The following is a 20,918-nucleotide window of genomic DNA, read 5'->3' on the forward strand; positions in this document are numbered from 1 at the left end:
GCCTGGGGGGGCAAGGGGGAACGTTACCTGCAGTAACGGCCTGTAGAGAACAGCTGAGGCTGGGAGTATGGCAGCAGCGGCGTGTGCCCCAGACGCTGACCGGCGCCATTATAAGGAGGAGGGGGTGGCTGTGGAGGATGGTGGGGAGCGCGTCATGTCCGGCGGAAGCGTCACTGCCGGTGACGCGCATGTGGAACGCATAGTGCGGCCCACAGGGATGGCAGTGGGAGGTGGAGGAGAGGGGAGCGTGTCATATCCGGTAACGCGTCACATCCGGTGACGCGCTGTGGAACGCACATGTGGAACGCATAGTGCGGCCCACGTTAGTGACATGCGCAGTAACATGCTGTATGGGCAGGTATGGTAATATAGAGAGGGCGTTGTAATAGTGCAGGGCTGTGTGTGACAATACCTGCTGCAGGGCGTGGAGGAGAGCGTGCCACTAGGGAGAGGTGCAGGAGGGGACAGGACCAGTTGTGGGAGATCTGAAAGGGAAATGGAGAAAAAGGCATTAGTATACACAAGCTGAAGAATATGATAAGAGCATGTTGGAATATAATGGGCCAAAGCCTGTTGGAAAACTGGTATCACAATATAAGGAGAAAAATATACATTATAAGTATAGCAATGTAATAAGCACAATAGGATATAGGAGGACAAAGTATATTCATATAGGAGGCATATTAGATTGCAATGAGTCAACATGGGCCAGTTTCATAGCACATTAAAGAAACACAAATAAAAACCCAAAGAGAAAGCTTCATTTGTTGAAGGTCAAAAGGTATAAAGAGACCTGATGAGCAAACCAGAAGAAAACCAGGTAAAAATGGAAAAGTTGGTTAAGTAGGGGCCTCATATTCCCTATTGAGCCCAAAGGGCTCCAAAGTTTGTAGCGTGTGGATCCAATATGCCTCACGTTCTCTTAGTATTCTGATGCGATTACCCCCACGGCGAGGTTGATCAACATGTTCCAGAACCTGAAATCTGAGTTGTGGTATTGTATGGCCAGCTGTGATGAAGTGCGCAGGAATCGGAAGTGTGGTCAGTTTACAACGGATGGTGGATTTGTGTTTGTTAATGCGGTCCCGGATATGTTGGGTGGTCTCACCCACATATCCGAGACCGCAAGGACACTTAATGAGGTAAACAACGTAGTTTGATTCACACGTAAAATACCCCGGAATAGGGAACTTCTTCCCGGTACGTGGGTGGGTGAAATATTCCCCCTTAGTTATGTGTGAACACTGTAGACAATGTAAGCAAGGAAATGTGCCCTTACGTTGACTAGAGAAAAACGTTTGTTTAACCGTGGGTTTGGAGGGACCAATGTCGGCCCTGACCAATGTGTCCTTCAGGTTCTGGGGACGTTTGTAGCAAATGAGAGGTCGGGAATCAAACTCTGGAACCGAGGGGTAGGCTTGGTGCAGGAGAGGCCAATGTTTGAGAATAATGCCATTAATGAGGGGAGTGAATGGGTGATATGTACTCACAAATGGAATCCTTTTATCATGTCGCACATTGGGAGTAGTACCGGAAGGGGTGGGTTTTACATATGGTGGATAGCCCCTTGCAGAAAATTTGCTGTCCATATCACAGTGTCGTGAAACCCTGGTGGTAGGATCAGAGACAATCCTGTCCACGCGACAATGTTGGGAATGAGGTAGAGATTTCTTGATGTGTCTTGGATGACAACTGGAGTGTAAGAGGAGGCTGTTCCTATCAGTCGGTTTAGTGTACAAGTCTGTGGAGAGAGAACGATCAGGGTTGATGATAACTGTAGTATCTAGAAAATTGATGGAATGTTCACTATGCTGGAGAGTAAATGAGATGTTATTCGTAGCATCATTGATGTCATTAAAAAAGGATTTGAGTGACGCCTCGTCGCCAGTCCACATCAGGAAGATGTCGTCAATGAAGCGTTTCCATAGTATTGCCCGTTGTTTGAATAGGGGGTGGGTGTAAACGAAGAGATGTTCGAAGTGGTCCATGTAGATGTTTGCGTAAGGGGGCGCGACGTTGGAACCCATCGCGGTCCCCCTGCACTGAAGAAAAAATTGATCTTCAAATAAGAAAAAATTATGTGTAAGGACCACTTCAAGCATATCAAGGCAAAATGCCTTTTTGGGGGGTGAAAGGTCGGTATGGGTCTATAGGAATGAATCAACCGCCTGAATCCCATCTTGGTGGCCGATACTGGTGTACAGGCTGGACACGTCAAGAGTAGCAAGTAAACAATTGTCAGGAACACTAGGGATAGATCTCAGTATGGATAAAAAATGGTTAGTATCTTTCAAAAAAGAGGGAATTTTTGAAATATGGGGGGTCAGTATTTTCTCGAGAGTGATAGAGATAGGGGACAGAAGAGAATTGGTGGATGCGACAATCGGGCGTCCGGGTGGAGCAGATAAGTTTTTATGGATCTTGGGGAGGGTATAGAAAACCGGGGTGATCGGGTGGCTGTTAATGAGAAATTCACAGAGTTTATCGTCAATGATGGCTTTCTGTTGGTAATACCTCACTTTCTCATATATGAGGGCTGAGATATTAGATGTGGGGTCACGCGGTAATAGGCTGTAGGTGGTAGTGTCTCCGAGTTGCTGGCGTATCTCGTCGGTATAGTATTTTTTGTCAAGAACCACTATAGCCCCGCCTTTGTCCGCCGGTTTGATGACAATATTTTTATGGTTTTTGAGGGAGGTCAAGGCCCTACGTTCGTCAGGGGTCATATTGTTTTTGAGGTGAAAGGAACCCTTACTGATGTCCGATGTTGTAAGTTGGACATCCCTGGAGACTAGATCAATAAACGTCTCTATCGGGTGGTAGCAGCGGGGAGGTTGGTAACTGCTTGGGATTCTGAGATTGAGTCCCGTTAGTGTGAACCCGGTAGGGGAGGAGGAGGTCGAGGTTGTGGAAGCCAGTGGGCAGGTTTCAGGACTCTTATTAGAAAAATGCGCTTTAAGGCGAAGGTTTCTAAAAAACCTATTGAGGTCATGTTCTAAGTTGAAGGTACTGAAAGAGGGGGTGGGGCAGAATGAGAGGCCCTTTTGTAGGACTTGGGTCTCGAAGGGGGAGAGTGTCTGATTGGATATATTGAAGACAATATTGTCCCTACCTGGGAGCGGGTCGTGATGCAATCTGATCGTCCCCCGATGTTTCCTCCCCCTCCTCGTCTGTTTTTTGGGGGCCGTTTCTGACCTAAAAAAGATAGAGAGTCCATAGAATGATGGTCGCTGTCGGAACCAGAGGAAAATCCCCCGCCACGGCGGAAGTTGCGCGTAGGAGCCGAGGTATGCCATCTGTAGACGCGGTTCTTCAAATAATCGTCTTGATCCCGCACGAATTTATCACGTTTGCGTGTTTGCAGCGTGTCACGGTATTCAGAGATAGTAGAGGCACACTTGTTCTTGAGTTCCTCTAGAGCTGTAGCGTTCAGGGTCTGGGAGAGTTGGGTCTCAATGTTCTTGATACTGGCATCTATGCTGACAAGTTCCTTTTGCAGATAGTCAATTGTGAGCAGAATAATATCGAAAGAACATTTGTTAAGAATGTTCTCAAACGATTTGCAATACTCTGTATTCTCAGAGAACAGAGTGGGCCTCAGGGAAATCCTGAGTCCCCTCGGGATCCTCTGGGTTTTATAGTATTCAGCTAGTGTGGCTGCGTGCAATTCAAGAGCTGTGTTCCTCTTGACCTCCCTCAGATAATCTCGGGTGCGGATCTCATCTGAAGGAATAGTGAGGAACTGAGTTCTTGTGGTCACCTTAGCCAGGATACTGGCGGCTTGTTCGTCATTAAAAGAGAGAACAGGTGCCGTCATGGGAACAAATGGTACAATGGGAGCACTGAAAAATAAGTAGTAATATAAAGCAATGGTAATTTCAGGCTCAACCACTTAGTTTAGGTGCTTAGGGGAAAAGAGGTCGTATATAGTATATAACCCCAGCACTCAAAATGAAAGCAAGAGAATTTTTTGTGATGCAAGTGAATTTATTGACACACTGCAAAAGTGAACCTAAACCAGAGCAACACCGACGTTTCGGCGTAGAGCCTTTCTCAAGGTAGTTGCCTGCAAAGGTGTGAAAAATGACAAAAATAAGTGCATGTATATACAGGTGGGATACAGAATATAAACAGAATAAATACAAGAAAAATTTACAAAAATGTACATATGGGGAAAGAACATACATCAATGGTTACAGCTGGATGGCGCGGGTCACAAAGGACAACCGAAATAAAGGGAGGCAAGGTTCTTTCACAATTGCAGAGTGTGCTCTAATAACATAATGGAGATAAGAGTTAGTAGGCATGTATCAGACAAGGAAGTACCATGGGGAGAAATGGACAAATGGATTGCCAGGCGAAGGTACAAGCCAAAGTCAATATCCTGGGGTGTGGAGAACAGAGAAGATGTAGCAGAGGAAGAATAGGGTAGTAAAGGAAATGAGATATGTATAGAAGAAGAAAGAAAGAGGGGAAAAAAGGGGAAAGGAAGAAGGAGCAAGAGGGAGAAAGAGAGAGAGGGAGAAAGAGAGAGAGGGAGAAAGAGAGAGAGGGAGAAAGAGAGAGAGGGAAAAAGAGAGAGAGGGAGAAAGAGAGAGAGGGAGAAAGAGAGAGGGAGAAAGAGAGAGAGGGAAAAAGAGAGAGAGGGAGAAAGAGAGAGAGGGAGAAAGAGAGAGAGGGAGAAAGAGAGAGAGGGAGAAAGAGAGAGAGGGAGAAAGAGAGAGAGGGAGAAAGAGAAAGAGGGAAAAAGAGAGAGAGGGAAAAAGAGAGAGAGGGAGAAAGAGAGAGGGAGAAAGAGAGAGAGGGAAAAAGAGAGAGAGGGAAAAAGAGAGAGAGGGAGAAAGAGAGAGAGGGAGAAAGAGAGAGAGGGAAAAAGAGAGAGAGGGAAAAAGAGAGAGAGGGAGAAAGAGAGAGAGGGAGAAAGAGAGAGAGGGAGAAAGAGAGAGAGGGAGAAAGAGAGAGGGAGAAAGAGAGAGAGGGAGAAAGAGAGAGAGGGAGAAAGAGAGAGAGGAAGAAAGAGAGAGAGGGAGAAAGAGAGAGAGGGAGAAAGAGAGAGAGGGAGAAAGAGAGAGGGAGAAAGAGAGAGAGGGAGAAAGAGAGAGAGGGAGAAAGAGAGAGAGGGAGAAAGAGAGAGAGGGAGAAAGAGAGAGGGAGAAAAAGAGGGAAGGAAAAGGAAAGAGAAGGAGACAGAAAAAGAGGAAGGAAGAGAAGAGAGGGAGAAAGAGAGGGAAAGAAGGAGGGAAAGAAAAAGAACGTAGAGATAGGAAAGGGGAGGAAGAGGAAGAGAACAGCAGGTGAGCACAGCAACCATAAGGAACAAGGAGAGAAATACATACCGTATGCAGAGGAGTGACAGTGCCACTGTGGAGGATGGGTGAACGCCTGTAACAGAGAATATCATAGCCTGGTGAGGTCGAAAAGCAGGGTGCAGAGACAGTGCCTGGGGGGGCAAGGGGGAACGTTACCTGCAGTAACGGCCTGTAGAGAACAGCTGAGGCTGGGAGTATGGCAGCAGCGGCGTGTGCCCCAGACGCTGACCGGCGCCATTATAAGGAGGAGGGGGTGGCTGTGGAGGATGGTGGGGAGCGCGTCATGTCCGGCGGAAGCGTCACTGCCGGTGACGCGCATGTGGAACGCATAGTGCGGCCCACAGGGATGGCAGTGGGAGGTGGAGGAGAGGGGAGCGTGTCATATCCGGTAACGCGTCACATCCGGTGACGCGCTGTGGAACGCACATGTGGAACGCATAGTGCGGCCCACGTTAGTGACATGCGCAGTAACATGCTGTATGGGCAGGTATGGTAATATAGAGAGGGCGTTGTAATAGTGCAGGGCTGTGTGTGACAATACCTGCTGCAGGGCGTGGAGGAGAGCGTGCCACTAGGGAGAGGTGCAGGAGGGGACAGGACCAGTTGTGGGAGATCTGAAAGGGAAATGGAGAAAAAGGCATTAGTATACACAAGCTGAAGAATATGATAAGAGCATGTTGGAATATAATGGGCCAAAGCCTGTTGGAAAACTGGTATCACAATATAAGGAGAAAAATATACATTATAAGTATAGCAATGTAATAAGCACAATAGGATATAGGAGGACAAAGTATATTCATATAGGAGGCATATTAGATTGCAATGAGTCAACATGGGCCAGTTTCATAGCACATTAAAGAAACACAAATAAAAACCCAAAGAGAAAGCTTCATTTGTTGAAGGTCAAAAGGTATAAAGAGACCTGATGAGCAAACCAGAAGAAAACCAGGTAAAAATGGAAAAGTTGGTTAAGTAGGGGCCTCATATTCCCTATTGAGCCCAAAGGGCTCCAAAGTTTGTAGCGTGTGGATCCAATATGCCTCACGTTCTCTTAGTATTCTGATGCGATTACCCCCACGGCGAGGTTGATCAACATGTTCCAGAACCTGAAATCTGAGTTGTGGTATTGTATGGCCAGCTGTGATGAAGTGCGCAGGAATCGGAAGTGTGGTCAGTTTACAACGGATGGTGGATTTGTGTTTGTTAATGCGGTCCCGGATATGTTGGGTGGTCTCACCCACATATCCGAGACCGCAAGGACACTTAATGAGGTAAACAACGTAGTTTGATTCACACGTAAAATACCCCGGAATAGGGAACTTCTTCCCGGTACGTGACCACACTTCCGATTCCTGCGCACTTCATCACAGCTGGCCATACAATACCACAACTCAGATTTCAGGTTCTGGAACATGTTGATCAACCTCGCCGTGGGGGTAATCGCATCAGAATACTAAGAGAACGTGAGGCATATTGGATCCACACGCTACAAACTTTGGAGCCCTTTGGGCTCAATAGGGAATATGAGGCCCCTACTTAACCAACTTTTCCATTTTTACCTGGTTTTCTTCTGGTTTGCTCATCAGGTCTCTTTATACCTTTTGACCTTCAACAAATGAAGCTTTCTCTTTGGGTTTTTATTTGTGTTTCTTTAATGTGCTATGAAACTGGCCCATGTTGACTCATTGCAATCTAATATGCCTCCTATATGAATATACTTTGTCCTCCTATATACTATTGTGCTTATTACATTGCTATACTTATAATGTATATTTTTCTCCTTATATTGTGATACCAGTTTTCCAACAGGCTTTGGCCCATTATATTCCAACATGCTCTTATCATATTCTTCAGCTTGTGTATACTAATGCCTTTTTCTCCATTTCCCTTTCAGATCTCCCACAACTGATCCTGTCCCCTCCTGCACCTCTCCCTAGTGGCACGCTCTCCTCCACGCCCTGCAGCAGGTATTGTCACACACAGCCCTGCACTATTACAACGCCCTATCTATATTACCATACCTGCCCATACAGCATGTTACTGCGCATGTCACTAACGTGGGCCGCACTATGCGTTCCACATGTGCGTTCCACAGCGCGTCACCGGATGTGACGCGTTACCGGATATGACACGCTCCCCTCTCCTCCACCTCCCACTGCCATCCCTGTGGGCCGCACTATGCGTTCCACATGCGCGTCACCGGCAGTGACGCTTCCGCCGGACATGACGCGCTCCCCACCATCCTCCACAGCCACCCCCTCCTCCTTATAATGGCGCCGGTCAGCGTCTGGGGCACACGCCGCTGCTGCCATACTCCCAGCCTCAGCTGTTCTCTACAGGCCGTTACTGCAGGTAACGTTCCCCCTTGCCCCCCCAGGCACGGTCTCTGCACCCTGCTTTTCGACCTCACCAGGCTATGATATTCTCTGTTACAGGCGTTCACCCATCCTCCACAGTGGCACTGTCACTCCTCTGCATACGGTATGTATTTCTCTCCTTGTTCCTTATGGTTGCTGTGCTCACCTGCTGTTCTCTTCCTCTTCCTCCCCTTTCCTATCTCTACGTTCTTTTTCTTTCCCTCCTTCTTTCCCTCTCTTTCTCCCTCTCTTCTCTTCCTTCCTCTTTTTCTGTCTCCTTCTCTTTCCTTTTCCTTCCCTCTTTTTCTCCCTCTCTCTTTCTCCCTCTCTCTCTTTCTCCCTCTCTCTCTTTCTCCCTCTCTCTCTTTCTCCCTCTCTCTCTTTCTCCCTCTCTCTTTTTCTCCCTCTCTCTCTTTCTCCCTCTCTCTCTTTCTCCCTCTCTCTCTTTTTCCCTCTCTCTTTTTCCATCTCTCTCTTTCTCCCTCTCTCTCTTTCTCCCTCTCTCTCTTTCTCCCTCTCTCTCTTTCTCCCTCTCTCTCTTTTTCCCTCTCTCTCTTTCTCCCTCTCTCTCTTTCTCCCTCTCTCTCTTTCTCCCTCTCTCTCTTTCTCCCTCTTGCTCCTTCTTCCTTTCCCCTTTTTTCCCCTCTTTCTTTCTTCTTCTATACATATCTCATTTCCTTTACTACCCTATTCTTCCTCTGCTACATCTTCTCTGGTCTCCACACCCCAGGATATTGACTTTGGCTTGTACCTTCGCCTGGCAATCCATTTGTCCATTTCTCCCCATGGTACTTCCTTGTCTGATACATGCCTACTAACTCTTATCTCCATTATGTTATTAGAGCACACTCTGCAATTGTGAAAGAACCTTGCCTCCCTTTATTTCGGTTGTCCTTTGTGACCCGCGCCATCCAGCTGTAACCATTGATGTATGTTCTTTCCCCATATGTACATTTTTGTAAATATTTCTTGTATTTATTCTGTATATATTCTGTATCCCACCTGTATATACATGCACTTATTTTTGTCATTTTTCACACCTTTGCAGGCAACTACCTTGAGAAAGGCTCTACGCCGAAACGTCGGTGTTGCTCTGGTTTAGGTTCACTTTTGCAGTGTGTCAATAAATTCACTTGCATCACAAAAAATTCTCTTGCTTTCATTTTGAGTGCTGGGGTTATATACTATATACGACCTCTTTTCCCCTAAGCACCTAAACTAAGTGGTTGAGCCTGAAATTACCATTGCTTTATATTACTACTTATTTTTCAGTGCTCCCATTGTACCATTTATTCCCATGACGGCACCTGTTCTCTCTTTTAATGACGAACAAGCCGCCAGTATCCTGGCTAAGGTGACCACAAGAACTCAGTTCCTCACTATTCCTTCAGATGAGATCCGCACCCGAGATTATCTGAGGGAGGTCAAGAGGAACACAGCTCTTGAATTGCACGCAGCCACACTAGCTGAATACTATAAAACCCAGAGGATCCCGAGAGGACTCAGGATTTCCCTGAGGCCCACTCTGTTCTCTGAGAATACAGAGTATTGCAAATCGTTTGAGAACATTCTTAACAAATGTTCTTTCGATATTATTCTGCTCACAATTGACTATCTGCAAAAGGAACTTGTCAGCATAGACGCCAGTATCAAGAACATTGAGACCCAACTCTCCCAGACCCTGAACGCTACAGCTCTAGAGGAACTCAAGAACAAGTGTGCCTCTACTATCTCTGAATACCGTGACACGCTGCAAACACGCAAACGTGATAAATTCGTGCGGGATCAAGACGATTATTTGAAGAACCGCGTCTACAGATGGCATACCTCGGCTCCTACGCGCAACTTACGCCGTGGCGGGGGATTTTCCTCTGGCTCCGACAGCGACCATCATTCTATGGACTCTCTATCTTTTTTAGGTCAGAAACGGCCCCCAAAAAACAGACGAGGAGGGGGAGGAAACATCGGGGGACGATCAGATCGCATCACGACCCGCTCCCAGGTAGGGACAATATTGTCTTCAATATATCCAATCAGACACTCTCCCCCTTCGAGACCCAAGTCCTACAAAAGGGCCTCTCATTCTGCCCCACCCCCTCTTTCAGTACCTTCAACTTAGAACATGACCTCAATAGGTTTTTTAGAAACCTTCGCCTTAAAGCGCATTTTTCTAATAAGAGTCCTGAAACCTGCCCACTGGCTTCCACAACCTCGACCTCCTCCTCCCCTACCGGGTTCACACTAACGGGACTCAATCTCAGAATCCCAAGCAGTTACCAACCTCCCCGCTGCTACCACCCGATAGAGACGTTTATTGATCTAGTCTCCAGGGATGTCCAACTTACAACATCGGACATCAGTAAGGGTTCCTTTCACCTCAAAAACAATATGACCCCTGACGAACGTAGGGCCTTGACCTCCCTCAAAATCCATAAAAATATTGTCATCAAACCGGCGGACAAAGGCGGGGCTATAGTGGTTCTTGACAAAAAATACTATACCGACGAGATACGCCAGCAACTCGGAGACACTACCACCTACAGCCTATTACCGCGTGACCCCACATCTAATATCTCAGCCCTCATATATGAGAAAGTGAGGTATTACCAACAGAAAGCCATCATTGACGATAAACTCGGTGAATTTCTCATTAACAGCCACCCGATCACCCCGGTTTTCTATACCCTCCCCAAGATCCATAAAAACTTATCTGCTCCACCCGGACGCCCGATTGTCGCATCCACCAATTCTCTTCTGTCCCCTATCTCTATCACTCTCGAGAAAATACTGACCCCCATATTTCAAAAATTCCCTCTTTTTTGAAAGATACTAACCATTTTTTATCCATACTGAGATCTATCCCTAGTGTTCCTGACAATTGTTTACTTGCTACTCTTGACGTGTCCAGCCTGTACACCAGTATCGGCCACCAAGATGGGATTCAGGCGGTTGATTCATTCCTATAGACCCATACCGACCTTTCACCCCCCAAAAAGGCATTTTGCCTTGATATGCTTGAAGTGGTCCTTACACATAATTTTTTCTTATTTGAAGATCAATTTTTTCTTCAGTGCAGGGGGACCGCGATGGGTTCCAACGTCGCGCCCCCTTACGCAAACATCTACATGCACCACTTCGAACATCTCTTCGTTTACACCCACCCCCTATTCAAACAACGGGCAATACTATGGAAACGCTTCATTGACGACATCTTCCTGATGTGGACTGGCGACGAGGCGTCACTCAAATCCTTTTTTAATGACATCAATGATGCTACGAATAACATCTCATTTACTCTCCAGCATAGTGAACATTCCATCAATTTTCTAGATACTACAGTTATCATCAACCCTGATCGTTCTCTCTCCACAGACTTGTACACTAAACCGACTGATAGGAACAGCCTCCTCTTACACTCCAGTTGTCATCCAAGACACATCAAGAAATCTCTACCTCATTCCCAACATTGTCGCGTGGACAGGATTGTCTCTGATCCTACCACCAGGGTTTCACGACACTGTGATATGGACAGCAAATTTTCTGCAAGGGGCTATCCACCATATGTAAAACCCACCCCTTCCGGTACTACTCCCAATGTGCGACATGATAAAAGGATTCCATTTGTGAGTACATATCACCCATTCACTCCCCTCATTAATGGCATTATTCTCAAACATTGGCCTCTCCTGCACCAAGCCTACCCCTCGGTTCCAGAGTTTGATTCCCGACCTCTCATTTGCTACAAACGTCCCCAGAACCTGAAGGACACATTGGTCAGGGCCGACATTGGTCCCTCCAAACCCACGGTTAAACAAACGTTTTTCTCTAGTCAACGTAAGGGCACATTTCCTTGCTTACATTGTCTACAGTGTTCACACATAACTAAGGGGGAATATTTCACCCACCCACGTACCGGGAAGAAGTTCCCTATTCCGGGGTATTTTACGTGTGAATCAAACTACGTTGTTTACCTCATTAAGTGTCCTTGCGGTCTCGGATATGTGGGTGAGACCACCCAACATATCCGGGACCGCATTAACAAACACAAATCCACCATCCGTTGTAAACTGACCACACTTCCGATTCCTGCGCACTTCATCACAGCTGGCCATACAATACCACAACTCAGATTTCAGGTTCTGGAACATGTTGATCAACCTCGCCGTGGGGGTAATCGCATCAGAATACTAAGAGAACGTGAGGCATATTGGATCCACACGCTACAAACTTTGGAGCCCTTTGGGCTCAATAGGGAATATGAGGCCCCTACTTAACCAACTTTTCCATTTTTACCTGGTTTTCTTCTGGTTTGCTCATCAGGTCTCTTTATACCTTTTGACCTTCAACAAATGAAGCTTTCTCTTTGGGTTTTTATTTGTGTTTCTTTAATGTGCTATGAAACTGGCCCATGTTGACTCATTGCAATCTAATATGCCTCCTATATGAATATACTTTGTCCTCCTATATCCTATTGTGCTTATTACATTGCTATACTTATAATGTATATTTTTCTCCTTATATTGTGATACCAGTTTTCCAACAGGCTTTGGCCCATTATATTCCAACATGCTCTTATCATATTCTTCAGCTTGTGTATACTAATGCCTTTTTCTCCATTTCCCTTTCAGATCTCCCACAACTGGTCCTGTCCCCTCCTGCACCTCTCCCTAGTGGCACGCTCTCCTCCACGCCCTGCAGCAGGTATTGTCACACACAGCCCTGCACTATTACAACGCCCTCTCTATATTACCATACCTGCCCATACAGCATGTTACTGCGCATGTCACTAACGTGGGCCGCACTATGCGTTCCACATGTGCGTTCCACAGCGCGTCACCGGATGTGACGCGTTACCGGATATGACACGCTCCCCTCTCCTCCACCTCCCACTGCCATCCCTGTGGGCCGCACTATGCGTTCCACATGCGCGTCACCGGCAGTGACGCTTCCGCCGGACATGACGCGCTCCCCACCATCCTCCACAGCCACCCCCTCCTCCTTATAATGGCGCCGGTCAGCGTCTGGGGCACACGCCGCTGCTGCCATACTCCCAGCCTCAGCTGTTCTCTACAGGCCGTTACTGCAGGTAACGTTCCCCCTTGCCCCCCCAGGCACTGTCTCTGCACCCTGCTTTTCGACCTCACCAGGCTATGATATTCTCTGTTACAGGCGTTCACCCATCCTCCACAGTGGCACTGTCACTCCTCTGCATACGGTATGTATTTCTCTCCTTGTTCCTTATGGTTGCTGTGCTCACCTGCTGTTCTCTTCCTCTTCCTCCCCTTTCCTATCTCTACGTTCTTTTTCTTTCCCTCCTTCTTTCCCTCTCTTTCTCCCTCTCTTCTCTTCCTTCCTCTTTTTCTGTCTCCTTCTCTTTCCTTTTCCTTCCCTCTTTTTCTCCCTCTCTCTTTCTCCCTCTCTCTCTTTCTCCCTCTCTCTCTTTTTCCCTCTCTCTCTTTCTCCCTCTCTCTCTTTCTCCCTCTCTCTCTTTCTCCCTCTCTCTCTTTCTCCCTCTTGCTCCTTCTTCCTTTCCCCTTTTTTCCCCTCTTTCTTTCTTCTTCTATACATATCTCATTTCCTTTACTACCCTATTCTTCCTCTGCTACATCTTCTCTGTTCTCCACACCCCAGGATATTGACTTTGGCTTGTACCTTCGCCTGGCAATCCATTTGTCCATTTCTCCCCATGATACTTCCTTGTCTGATACATGCCTACTAACTCTTATCTCCATTATGTTATTAGAGCACACTCTGCAATTGTGAAAGAACCTTGCCTCCCTTTATTTCGGTTGTCCTTTGTGACCCGCGCCATCCAGCTGTAACCATTGATGTATGTTCTTTCCCCATATGTACATTTTTGTAAATATTTCTTGTATTTATTCTGTATATATTCTGTATCCCACCTGTATATACATGCACTTATTTTTGTCATTTTTCACACCTTTGCAGGCAACTACCTTGAGAAAGGCTCTACGCCGAAACGTCGGTGTTGCTCTGGTTTAGGTTCACTTTTGCAGTGTGTCAATAAATTCACTTGCATCACAAAAAATTCTCTTGCTTTCATTTTGAGTGCTGGGGTTATATACTATATACGACCTCTTTTCCCCTAAGCACCTAAACTAAGTGGTTGAGCCTGAAATTACCATTGCTTTATACTATTCAAACACACGACTGTATAAGAATATAAGAAAATGTTTGCATTTCACAACTATCTTCTAATTGACTTTTTGTTGAAGAATAGGAAAAAAATGGTATGCAATATTTTCTGATCTGATGCAAATGATGGAAATATGTACACTTTCCTACAATATAATTTTGTTAAAAGGACTTTGTCCACATAGAATGACTGTTCAGATCAAGTAGTTTGTGCATTATGGTGGAGCTAATCATTTATATACAGCCTCCTACCTGCTTGTTTTCCATCTATCCCTTCTCTACCTCTATGAACTGTTAATCAAAGAAAAGGCAGGAAAATAAGCATATGGGAAGGTGAATTTAAATTACTAGCCACACCATGAAACATCGAGCACCTCCCTGGTTTCAACAGTGATTCTGTGCTGACAGAGTCCCTCTTAAGGTTTTATAAATCCTTCAAATATAAATTTATAGAGTTCACTATGTATAGTGTGGATAATATAGTATATAAAGTTGCTGTCAAAAAAATACTAATGACAATCACAAAGGACTAAAACAGAACAATGTTGTTAAAGAGGTTGGACACTTTTGGGGACTACATGAAAGTTAGGGTGCTTTCACACATCCGGTTTTTGCCATCAGGCATAATCCGGCGAATACCGGATAAAACAGATTCGGCGCCAGTTCCGTTTCTATCCCCATTGAATTGTATTAGTGCTGCATTGTGCCTGATGCCCTTGTGTCTCATTTGGTGTGCACCGGCCAAATTTCTGTGTCCGGCTGCCGGAAGGGACGCACAAGGAAACTTTTTTTGTCATCGGAAAAAACCGCACCGTAATGCGTCAACAAACGCATTCCACTGGCGGATCCAGTATTTTTAACTGAGCATGTTCAAATGTGTAAATTCCTTTCTGGTTAAAAAATATGTCTTTCCCTGTCTGTTGGTCTCTCTCTCTCTCTCTCTCTGACGATGTCGGTCTCTCTCTCTCTCTGTCTGTCGGTCTCTCTCTCTCTCTGTCGGTCTCTCTCTCTCTCTCTATCGGTCTCTCTCTCTCTGTCGGTCTCTCTCTGTCGGTCTCTTTCTCTCTGTCGGTCTCTTTCTCTCTGTCGGTCTCTTTCTCTCTGTCGGTCTCTCTCTCTGTCGGTCTCTCTCTCTGTCGGTCAGTCTCTCTCTCTATCGGTCTCTCTCTCTCTCTGTCGGTCGGTAGGTCTCTCTCTGTCGGTTGGTTGGTCTCTCTCTCTGTCTGTCGGTAGGTCTCTCTCTGTCGGTTGGTTGGTCTCTCCCTTTCACCCCCTCTCTGATACTCACCGATCACCAGCGCGGCGTGGCGCTGCACAGCTGTCACAAAGCTCCCGCGGCTTCTCCTGCTTTGAAAATGATGGTCGCTTATTATTCCATCTCGTATTCACTGCTTCCCCTACTCACCTGCGCCTATGATTGGTTGCAGTAAGACGCACCCCGCACGCTGAGTGACAGCTGTCTCACTGCAGCCAATCACAGTCGCCGGTGGGCGGGTCTAAATCTTGCAGTAAAATAAATAATTAAAAAAAACGGCGTGCCGTCCCCCCCAATTTTGATACCAGCCAAGGTAAAACCCCATGGTTGAGGGCTGGTATTCTCAGGATGGGGAGCCCCACATTATGGGGAGCCCCCCAGCCTAAAAATATCAACTAACAGCCGCCTAGAAATGCTGCATCCATTAGATGCGACAGTCCCGGGACACTACCCGGCTCATCCCGAATTGCTCTGGTGCAGTAGCAATCAGGGTAATAAGGAGTTAATGACAGCCTATAGCTGCCACTAAGTCCTAGCTTAGTGATGGCAGGTGTCTATGAGACACTCCCCCATCACTAAACTGTAGTGAAAGTAAATAAATACGGACACCGAAAAATCCATTATTTGAAATAAAAGACAAAGAAACACCCTCTTTCACCACTTTATTAAAATCCCCAAATACCCCTCCAGGTCCGACGTAATCCACATGAGGTACCACGACGCTTTCAGCTCTGCTACATCGGCAGCTGCCAGGAGCAGCCGTAGAACACCGCTGCTCACTGTGAGCTCAACAGAGCAACTAAAGTGAGTTGCACTGTCAGCGGTGAAGTCACTCAGGTTACAAGTGGCCACAGGCACTGTCAGCGGTGACGTCACTCAGGTTACAAGTGGCCACAGCTGGATTCTCGGTACAAACTGCTACAACGGATCCGTTTTATTACCGGATCCATCGCATCAGTTTTACCACAATCTACGATGGATCCGTTGCATCAGGCACAGACCGGATTGTGCCTGACGGCAAAAACCGGATGTGTGAAAGCACCCTTAAATGTGCAGGAAAGCAAAGAGCATGTACACTGACGAGCAAAATGGTAACAATGTTTTGAACTTTTAATTTTCAGGCTCCATCTCTCCAATAAAGGTTCAGATGTGATGCTACCTTCATTTTATAGACAATCATCTTGGCTATCTCATTCATAAATTTGACTTGCAACTATTAAGCACGATTAGTTATGCAGATTCTTGTCATGCCACTGCATTGTTACAGTTTTGATCCTGGTGGTGGAAAACAATTTTTTTTTCCTGTATGCTATGAATTGAACGTTTTCTCACATTCCCCAATAGCTCAGTATGTTATTAGATTGATTCCTAAGTGAAAGATCACTGGTTTGAAATGAGGAACAGCAATGAAGAAGATTTCCAAAGACATGAGAAACAGCCTCATCCATTTCATCGATAACTGCCAGAAAAATTGGCAAACTACATCATGCGAGTGCCATGACAGTTGTAAGAATATGAAGTAAAGTCCATCCATCCATTCAAAAGCCAAGAGGTGGATGTCCAGGCAAAATATCGAAGTCAATAAGTCAGATCATCACAAGGTTAACCAGTTTTGGCAAGACAAACCTGGCTGTGGAGGTTGCTCGAAGGCTTCATAATAGTAACATCACAAACATCCATGCAATCACCATGTGACACACGTTACACAAGTCTGGAATGGTGGCCTGAAAAAAGGTGAAGAAACCTTGACTTCAAAATCATCATAAGATGCATTGGCTTGAGTTTCCAAAAAACTATGAAAAGTGGACAATGCAAAATTGGAAATGGGTGATTTGGAGCAATGAGATGAAAGTCGATAAACTAGGCTCTGATGGGTGCAAATGGGTCTGGAAGAAACAAGGGAGAAATGGCCTAACGGATTAAGAAATTGAAGGAACTGTCAAGTTTGGCAGAGGAAGCCAAATAATATGAGTTTGTTTCACAGCCAAAGGCGTTGGATACTTGACCAGAATTGATGGTGGTCTCAATGCTCAGCCATAAGTGAGTATGCTACAAAACAAGTTACTTCATTCACTCAGGTACTATGGGAATGAAAAGGATGATGAAGTGTTCCAACAGGACAACAAACCAAAGCACATCGAGATTGGCGAATAAATGGTTCAATGACAATGAAGTAGAGGTGCTGGATTGGCACCCACAGTATCCAGCTCTTAACTGAATCCAACACATGTAGACAGATTTTACGAAAAAGCTGTGTACATGCCCAAATGAGTCAGCTAGAATGCACCAACATTGTGACCGTGTAGAAGAAACATGGGATCAGATTTTGGTCAAGACACACTTGAATCTGATCGAGAGGGATTCAGGCAGGGTTGAAAGCCAAAGGTGGGTTTACAAAATACTAACAAAATAATGAAAATTAAAATTTAGATTTTTAGGAGCAAAACAGTAATAATGTACTGACACGATAATAATCTGCATAACTAATTATATGTTAAATAGTTTCAAAACAAATTTATGTATGAGATAGCGAAGATGATTGTCTATGAAATGGTAGTCTACAAAGGTAGTCTCGCACTCTGTAGTGGATGGTACCGAGATATGGAGCCTGAAAGTCAAAAGTTCAATACATTGTTACCCTTTTGCTCATCAGTGTAAAAGAAAAATTATTAAAAACTTACAATGAAACTCAATTGCAAAATTTATTTTCAGACCAAAATACATGCATTTAAGTAAAAAACAAAATGTACCCAAAGGTGGCTACCCCCTTTAAGTACAGCCTAATATTTTCTGTATGGGTTAAAGAGTAGCTTTCAGTGTACATTTCCAACATGTAGTTACCAAATCTGTTGCCCTACTTGTGATCACCAGTTTCTTATTTTCCAATATGGGCACCACAGTCACATGTAGAGTACTACGGAATGTCTGAATTATGCATCCCCTACCCCTTCACTGTTACAGTAATGGACACAGTGTCAACTTCATCAAACAAGTCTTTCATGCTTCACTAAGTATAAAAGTGAATCTATCAGGTCCCTTATGCCCTCCAACCCAGCAGCATTCACATATGTACACCAACATTCCCTGCCTAACGTTATTTACTTCAGCGCTCATCAGAGCCGTGAGCCTTGAGTGGCTGCTGCTCAAAGCCCATGGAGCCCCAGAATGATGCTCCATATACTTATCATCGGAATCGAGGAAAGTTGTGGAAAGTACTGGACTACGTTGGACCTGAATGGGAATTTTGTTTTATAATAAATTGGTGAATGAGGGACAATCTCTTGCTTTTAGTTTTTCAGGTTTCCATTTGTGGGCTACGTCAGATTCCCTGGACTATGTTGGACCTGCCTTTTTTTTACAAATTGGTGAGCCAGGGAAAAAAAGACAGGGTGTGTTTTTGTTTTTAAATAAACTATTTTTGTGTGCATAGTTTTTTTCTTTTTACTTACTGGGTTAGTAATGGGGGTGTCCAATAGAAACCTCTCCTTTACTAACACAAGGGCATGATGTCAGCTGTGTTTTTGGACACTTAATAGCTGACATCAACCCCAACTACCATTACCCCATTTGTGTAATGCCTGCCTGGATCCACAGACTCAGACTGGCTGTAATGGACAGGTTAGAGGAAAGCCGTTCACAAAGCAGGACCCCGAGAACCTGAAACCCTTTAACCCCCATATAGGGATTTGGAATTACACAGGGCCCTGGAGATCACTACCTGTGGAAGGCTGCAGTCCAATGAGAGTAATAGCCAGGCAGGGTCAAACCAGAAAATGCAGAACAGGGACAGAATCGGACAGGCAAGGACGTAATCAGAAAACCAAGCAGAGGTCTTGATCCAGGCAGACGTTACATTATCTCTGGCTCATCTAAAAAAAAAAAAATGGATTCTCTCAATACTGTGATGAAAAAGGTGCAAACCCTGTCTGGCCTTGTTCAAGGACTTGCACAGCAAGTGCAAGATCTCAAGTCTGCTCAAGTTCAAGCTCCTGCAGCACCTTCCTCATCATGTCTAGAGTCCCGTCGACTTCAAGGAGTAAATTACGTTGTGGAGCCATTTGTGGAGAGCCTGGATCTCAGAGGCAATTGCTTCCAGAGCAACAACCGCACCTGAGTGGGCCCCAGGATACTCACTCAGGTGCCAAGGTACTCCCGGCAGACCCTATAAAATTAATGTTACCTGTCCAATTGTCTCACCAGGGAAAAGCTTGGCGGCTGCAGGCCTTTGTTGATTGTGGCTCTGCAGCTAATTTCATAGACTCTAATGTAACGCCTGCCTGGACCCACAGACTCAGACTGGCTGTAATGGAAAGGCTAGAGGGAAGCCACTCACCAACCAGGACTCCCAGAACCCTGAAACCCTTTAATCCCTATACAGGGATTTGGAATTACACAGGGCCCTGGAGATCACTATCAGAGTAAGGCTGCAGTCTGATGAGAGTAGTAGTCAGGCAGGGTCCAACCGGGAACTGCAAAACAGGGACAGAATCACGCAGGCAAGGACGTAATCAGAAAACAAAACAGAGGTGAAATCCAGATTGGGCAGCGAGGTACATAAACAGCAGGCAGGAGGGTAGTCAGGAAACAAACAGAAGTCAGAACACCAGAATCACTAAACAGAACAGGGTGGGACAGGAACCAGGAATACAGAACTATCTCTGGCGGTGGTCAGCAGACAGGAGGGGAAATATGAAGGGTGTGGTGTCTTCCCATTGGTTGTAGCTGAATGAAGGTAACTTCAGCTGGAAGACACATGCCACCTACAGTCAGCCAGTGGTACTGCAGATCCCAAGGAAACCCAGCTCAGTGGACGAGCGGAGCCTGCTCCCACCAGCGCCGCTAACATCGACTCCTCTCCTATCACCAGCACTATCCACGGCAGGAACACAGCGTCGCCTGGTGATCAAAGCAGAAGTCATTAGAGCGGGCTCCTGTAGGGACGTAACAAATTGCCAATGTGATGTCATATGTCATTTCTGGGGAGGCTACAGGCTGGTATTTTTAGGCTGAGAAAGGCCCAATACCCATGGGCCTTAGCAGCCTGATAATATAAGCTCACAGCTGTTTGCTTTACCTTGGCTGTTTATCATAAATAGGAGGCACCACAAGTTGTTGTTTGTTTTTTTTAATTATTTACTTATTAGGTTAAACAAGCATAAAAAGATATAGAATAAATTCAACATGACAGGCACTGAGGGGGGCATGATTCTAATACATAGGGGAGTTGGGAAATAATGTATTTGTAGAATATCTATCTATTCTATCAATCTATTCTAGCTATCTAAAATCTTTCTATCATTTGTATCTTTAGATTAGTTTTTTTTCCTATGAGACGTGTGTGTAAAAATCAGACGGCATACAGATGGTCCGTGTGTCGTCCGATTTTTTTTTCTAATATGTATATGGGAAAGGGTATACAGCTACAATAAATAAGAAGTAAAGGGTGCTACATCCTGTATAGAGACAACTGTGATAAATAAAAAGTAGTCAAAGACAATATAGAATGGATTTGCACACCAATATAAACAATAATGATAAACTTTATTAGTAACCAAAGGGAAAAACACACCTAAAAACAATTAAAAACTGTATATTCCAGAAGTGGACAGCCCTGTGAGCCAACAATAGGCAAGGCTAAGCCCTAACACAGCATGCCGATATGAGGCTTAAAGAAGAGAGAATACAATACACTCCCTCAGCAGTTATACTGCTAAAAATGCCAAGAGATCCCTATGAACATAAAGTATGCAATAAGCAAAGCATGTCCCTTTAAGGATTTGATCAGAGAGAGCACCTTGATCTCTCTGGGCAGCTACAGTAAGCTGCAACTACATACCAGTT

The 20,918-nt window shown here is 45.4% G+C and overlaps 1 protein-coding gene and 1 long non-coding RNA gene across 3 annotated transcripts in view; one reads left to right on the plus strand and one right to left on the minus strand.

Moving 5' to 3' along the window:
* LOC142296376 (uncharacterized) overlaps positions 1-9,623 on the plus strand; it is a 61,976-nt gene extending 52,353 nt beyond the window's left edge. Inside the window, exon 3 of the long non-coding RNA XR_012751629.1 lies at positions 9,586-9,623. This is a non-coding gene — a long non-coding RNA (uncharacterized LOC142296376). The remainder of the gene's footprint in view (positions 1-9,585) is intronic.
* The window catches only part of ENPP3 (ectonucleotide pyrophosphatase/phosphodiesterase 3), a 213,944-nt gene that overhangs the window by 134,584 nt on the left and 58,442 nt on the right, over positions 1-20,918 (minus strand). The window lies entirely within an intron of this gene.

This window comes from Anomaloglossus baeobatrachus, chromosome 3 (assembly GCF_048569485.1).
Source record: "Anomaloglossus baeobatrachus isolate aAnoBae1 chromosome 3, aAnoBae1.hap1, whole genome shotgun sequence".
Classification (NCBI taxonomy): domain Eukaryota; kingdom Metazoa; phylum Chordata; class Amphibia; order Anura; family Aromobatidae; genus Anomaloglossus; species Anomaloglossus baeobatrachus.